A 6,138-nucleotide genomic window follows, 5' to 3' on the forward strand; every position below is an offset into this window, starting at 1 on the left:
ATGGTGTGAACCTGGGAGGTGGAGCTTGCAGTGAGCTGAGATCGCGCCACTGCACTCTAGCCTGGGTGACAAAGCGAGACTCCGTCTCAAAAAAAAAAAAAGAAATTTTACTTTTCATGCTTATGTACTTATTTTTTATTTCGACCCTAATTTTGCTGAGTGTGTGTGTGCGTGTGTGTGTGTGTGTGTTTTAAACAGTCGCATTCTGTCGCCCAGGATAGAGTGCAGTGGTGCATCACAGCTTACTGCCACCTCCACCTCGTAGGTTCAAGCGATTCTCCTGCTTCACCCCCGTGAGTAGCTGGGACTACAGGCGTGCTCCACCAGCTAATATTTGTATTTTTTAGTAGAGATGGAATTTTACCATATTAGCCAGGCTAGTCTCAAACTCCAGACCTCGTGATCCACCCACCTTGGCTTCCTAAAGTGCTAGGATTCCAGACATGAACCACTGGGCCCAGCCTCAACCCTAATTTTTCATTCACTCATAATACCAAAAGTTATCTCATATACCTCTGAGTGCCTTCTTCCCCAAAACCACCAGTGCCATACCTGCTGTCAGCAAGGGTGTAATATAGCGTAGTGGTAAATATGACCACAAGTCATAAATGACTGTGGGATGTATGAGAATTACAAGTCACATTAGTAAGGAGAAAAATTTTGGTCATGGTTATGATTTGAAATATGTTTTCTTTTATCACATTTAGAAATGTAGTTATAAAATGTTCATGTTCTCTTTTTTTGTCCTGATCCATCATGGTCACTGAGGAGCGTTGTCTCATATGCCCGGTGTGTGACTTCTGTCTCTCCAGTGGTAAAAGACTTGGCCTTGGCTGGACACAGTGGCTCACACCTGTAATCCCAGCACATTGGGAGGCTGAGGCAGGTGGATCACCTGAGGTCAGTGGTTTGAGACCAGCCTGACCAATGTGATGAAACCCCATCTCTACTAAAAATACAAAAATTAGCCGGGCGTGGTGGCATGCTTCTGTAATCCTAGCTAGTCAGGAGGCTGAGACAGAAGAATCACTTGAATCCAGGGGGAGGGCAGAGGTTGCAGTGGGCCAAGATGGCACCATTGCACTACTGCGTGGGTAAAAAGAGTGGAACTCCGTCTCAAGAAAAAAGACTTGGCCTTGTGGTGAGGGGAGGTCAGCTCTAGACTCCTGGTCCTGTTTTTGCCTCATTCTCTAAAGACTAAAATATTTCCTGAAATGTATTGGCATTGTTTACTAGAAAGTACCTTAGTTAAAACGTACACGTTCATTTATGCCTTATAAAGCTATATTTTTTCAAATTGCTTTACTGAGACATAGGAGGGTAATAAATTTGTGTAAATATTCTAAATACAAGCCTTTCTTTCTCTGATAATGTGCTGTTGATGCTAACTTGTCAACAGCCTGCTTATCTCAGCAGTGTAAAGTTAACAGCAACGTGGAAAAGTGACTTTTATTCAATGGCGTAGAACAATTCAATCACTTCTCTTAAGGTACCAATGAAGCTTTTCTTCAGAAACCCTTATTTTAAAAAAACCCTAAGGTCAACATCAGGCACCAAAGGGTTCAGCATCAATCGCTGACCAAACCCTATTTGTGTTTGGAGATGACATACCCAGTCCCAGATAATGTATCCACATCACTGAAGGGTGGAATCATTGATTGTCAGATCACACAAAGTGACTCACAGCAGGGAAGACAGGGCAGTGGCAGAGATGGTGGCACCTGACCAGGTGCAGTGGCTCACACCTGTAATCCCAGCACTTTGGGAGGCTGCGGCGGGTGGATCACTTGAGGTCAGGAGTTCAAGACCAGCCTGGCCAACATGGTGAAACCCCATCTCTACTAAAAATACAAAAATTAGATGGGCATCATGGTGTGTGCCTGTAATTCCAGCTACTCAGGAGGTTGAGACAGGAGAATTGTTTGAGCCTGGGAGGTGGGATGTTACACTGAACTGAGAATAGGCCATTGCACTCTCCAGCCTGATGAGCAGAGTGAGACTCCATCACAAAAAAATAAAAATAAATTTAAAAAACAGGTGGGTGCACCTGGATCTAACCCCCGTCTCATCCTTCTGCCTTGAAGGCCAAATGCACCCTGATACTTTTCACCGAAGAGTAGAAACACCACCATCCACTTGACCCCAAATGTGACTTTCCACAGGATGCAAGCACAGTGTTGGAATGGCCAATGACAGTAACACTAGAAGTGCAGGGTGAGGGTGATGAACAGGACACACTGGAGAGCCTGACATTGGTCTAGACTATGGGAGTATCTTGATCTTTCACAAAGAGCCAAGTAGCAACCCAGAGAGACATTGGAGCACAGTCCCAAAGGGTGTTCATATGCCAGGAAGGCCACAAATTTTGGAAGGCAGTGATGTTAGTGCCTGTTGGAGTCCTGATCCTTCATAACATATGCTTTTCTGCATCTGGTTAGACAAGGAAATCTGCAATTTTTGACTTTCAGCATTTAGAAATAAGTTATTTTAGCAGTCCACACACGTAGTTTATTCTGAACTAACTTGAGACACACAGCTACAGATAGGGAGTATCATGAGTATTTCCAAGACTAAAACTCTTCGTGAAGTCAGTGGGACCCTCTCATGGGAGGGTTTTAAGACCACAATAAAAAAAGTGGGGAAACATTAGAGTGGAAAGAGGGCAGCAGAAGGTCAGGGGCCTTCCCCAGAGGCCTAACACACCCAACATTACCCTGGATGAGAACAAATACATACCATAACACCACACTCTCTTCAATGTATAACAGAGAAAATGAAACGAATTCAAACTAAGCTTTCAGAATTCCATGTTATACAATTAATAAGGTTTTAATATTACTCTGTGTTGATGTTAAGGAATTATTAAATATGAACAACATTTTCTGGTTATATATGGAAAATACCTTGATTCATGAGATATGAAAATGCTCATTTTTAGATATGCATGTTTTACTTTTGTGCTTTTTTTAATAAAACAAGGTGGAAAAACAGGAAAAAAATTTCAGATCAAGGAAGTTAAGCAGATTAATAGGAGAAAAGTTATACAAATTTAACATGTATATATGGGAGCCTTCAGAATGAAGACCCACCCATCAATAAGACAAAAACTTGTATACCATTCCAGGATAGGAACGAATGCAGATGTGGCATGGCCAAAAAAATCCCAGGTTTGATGGGTAAGTCAGATTTAATAGCAAGACAGATTCTGCAAGAGGAAAGGAAGAAAGCTTGGCTAGCAAAGCAGACCTTGTTGTGTAGATGAAGGCTCCCTCAGAGAGAATAGGTGGGAAATTCTGCTTTTCAGACTTTCATTTAGAATTTTAAGTAATAGACACAGGATTATGCTATGTTGCCCCAGCTGCTCTCTAATTCTTTGTCTCAAGCAATTCTCCCAAAGTGCTGGGATTCCAGGCATGAGCCATCATGCTCAGACAGGGTTTGTCCCCTTATAAAGAATTATTCATTGCTGAGCACAGTGGCTCACATCAGTAATCTCAACAATTTGGGAGGCCAAGGCAGGAGGATCACTTGAGCCCAGGAGCTCAAGACCAGCCGCAGCAACATGACGATTCCCTCTCTATACACAAAATACAAAAAATTAGCTGGTTATGGTGGCACGTACCTGTACTCCCAGCTATCCAGGAGGCTGAGGCAGAAGAATAACCGAAGCCTGGGAGGTTGATGCTGCAGTGAGCTGTGATTGCGCCACTGTACTCCTGCCTGGACAATTGAGTGAGAGCCTTTGTTAAAAAACAAAAAAAAAGTGTTCATCTATTGCAGCTTCAGATTTTTAAAATGAATTGTAAATTGTATTTTCATTAAAATTGGAAAGATAAGAAAATTTTGCACAGAAAAGCCCAGATAAAGACAGATTTCAGGAAAAAATCTTTTGTCTTACATAGCGTTAGTTTCAAAATTCTTATTTTTTTCTTTTTTTGAGATAAAGTTTTGCTCTTGTTGCCCAGGCTGGAATGCAGTGGCGCAATCTTGGCTCACTGCAACTTCTGCCTCCCACATTCAAGCAATTCTCCTGCCTCAGCCTCCTGAGTAGCTGGGACTACAGGCGCATGCCACCATGCCTGGCTAATTTTTGTACTTTTGGTAGAGATAGGGTTTCGCCATGTTGGCCAGGATGGTCTGGAACTCCTGACCTCAGGTTATCCACCCACCTAGGCCTCCCAGAGTGCTGGGATTACAGACGTGAGCCACCGCGTCTGGCCAAAAACGTGAACTTTCTACTTTGGGTACCACCATTTTGGCGGGCATCAGATCCTCCATGCCCGAGCTCTGTGGGTGCTGCTGCCTCTCTCCACCTTGGGCACCACATCCCAGGACCCCAATCCCACCGCCTGGCTTGAGCTTTAGAGCAGCTGCTGCTGCAGGGCCCTCACCTGCCACCACCAACGTCGCGATTTAGAAGTCTTTTAATGCATTTAAATATCTTAGAATGTGTCTTCTCCATTGTATACACACAATCATGAGGAGAGCAGGGACTCTATTGGTGTATTATTCACATAGTGGGATTGAGGGTGTTTGTCTCATGAAACTAATCAATGGAGTGGGAAGCAGCTGAATAACCTGCAGGGGGCAGCAGAGCCCGAGGCCAGTGTGGAGCCTGCAAAGGAAGGGAAAGGAAGCTCCTTGGGGTTTCCGGGGCACCCTGCCTTCCCATACAGGTGGCCTCCAGCTGCCCAGAACAGCTGCAGAGAGTGGATTCTGAGAAGCTTCAGGGCCCTGGAAAGCAGGAGACCTACATGCAGGTGTGCTTGGGGGTTCCATCCTTTCTGAGGTTGTCCCTCTGAAGCCGTGGGAAGTGTTTTGGTTTTGACATGCATAGAGTGGCTGGGGTCAGACTGTCATTGTTACATATGAAGAAAATCTGTGAAGGTCAACCTCAGTGAGACTTGTTTGGTTTGTCTTACAACAAAGGGCCTATGAAGTTGACAGTTTATGTAGGTCAGAAGATTAAATTGTCACCAGGTGAGAGTTTCCTGCTGAGGAAAATGAAGATCTGGAAGGAGAGGGCATTTCTATACTGTGAAGGGGTGGGGGTGGGCAGCGGGGAGAGCGAAGATGAGGAAGCCTTGGCCTTGCCTCATCTCCATTTCTGGCTCCCTGGAGGACATCTGCTTCTCCCTCCTGGTGCAGTCATTCTCGGCCTGGTCCGGGTTCCCCTCCTGCTCTGAGCCAAAGGGGGTGGCTTTATGGGGGCAATAAGCTCCTGGTGTCTGCCCTAAAGGTTTGCTGAAAACTCACTGACATGAGGCAGTTGGATTAACTCTGAAAAGGCATACAAATTTATTTAGAGTGTACACGCAGGAACCTTCAGAATGAAACCCGCCCAACAATAACACGGAAAAGCTTATATACCATCCTGAGGACAGCAAAGAATGCGGACTCAGCATGGCCCAAAAATCCCAGGTTATGTTGGCAAATTGGATTTAGTGGCAAGACATCTTCTGACAGAGGGAAAGAAAGGGGCTTGACTAGCAAGGATGGACTGTTGTATAAATGAAGCCTCTCACAAAGAAAAGAGAAATGCTTCTTTTCCAACTTTATAACATTTTTCTTTTTATTTGGGTACTTAAATAATAAAGATGGGCGTCTCCCTGTGTTGACCAGGCCTTCAACTCCTTGCTTTAAGGCAGGGATGTCCAATCTTTTGCCTTCCCTGGGCCACATTGGAAGAAGAATTGTCTTGGGCCACACATAAAACACCACTAACACTAATGACAGCTGATGAGCAAAAAAAAAAAAAAAAAAAAAGAAAAGAAAAAATCGCAAAAAAATCTTTTTTTTTTTTAAATCCGGTATCTCACTATCGCCCATGCTGGAGTGCAGTGGCGTGATCTTGGCTCACTGCAGCCTCTGCTTCCGGGTCCCAGCGATTCTCCTGTCTCAGCTTCCTGAGTACCTGGAACTGCAGACGCCTGCCACCACACCTGGCTAATTTTTGTATTTTTAGTAGAGACGGGGTTTCACCATATTGGCCAGGCTGGTCTCGAACTCCTGACCTTGTAATCTGCCCGCCTCGGCCTCCCAAAGTGCTGGGATTACAGGAGTGAGCCACGGTGCACGGCAGAAAATCGCAAAAAGAAATCTAATATTTTAAGAAAGTTTACTAATTTGTGTTGGGCT

The 6,138-nt window shown here is 44.5% G+C and overlaps 1 long non-coding RNA gene across 1 annotated transcript; it reads left to right on the forward strand.

Annotated features, from left to right (window-relative positions):
- Positions 1–59: 59 nt before the first annotated feature.
- On the forward strand, positions 60–5,743 carry LOC144336693 (uncharacterized). Its single transcript, XR_013409015.1, has 2 exons — positions 60–1,714; positions 4,199–5,743. It is a non-coding gene; the product is annotated as an uncharacterized LOC144336693 (long non-coding RNA).
- Positions 5,744–6,138: the final 395 nt, after the last annotated feature.

This window comes from Macaca mulatta, chromosome 19, assembly GCF_049350105.2.
Source record: "Macaca mulatta isolate MMU2019108-1 chromosome 19, T2T-MMU8v2.0, whole genome shotgun sequence".
NCBI classification, from domain to species: domain Eukaryota; kingdom Metazoa; phylum Chordata; class Mammalia; order Primates; family Cercopithecidae; genus Macaca; species Macaca mulatta.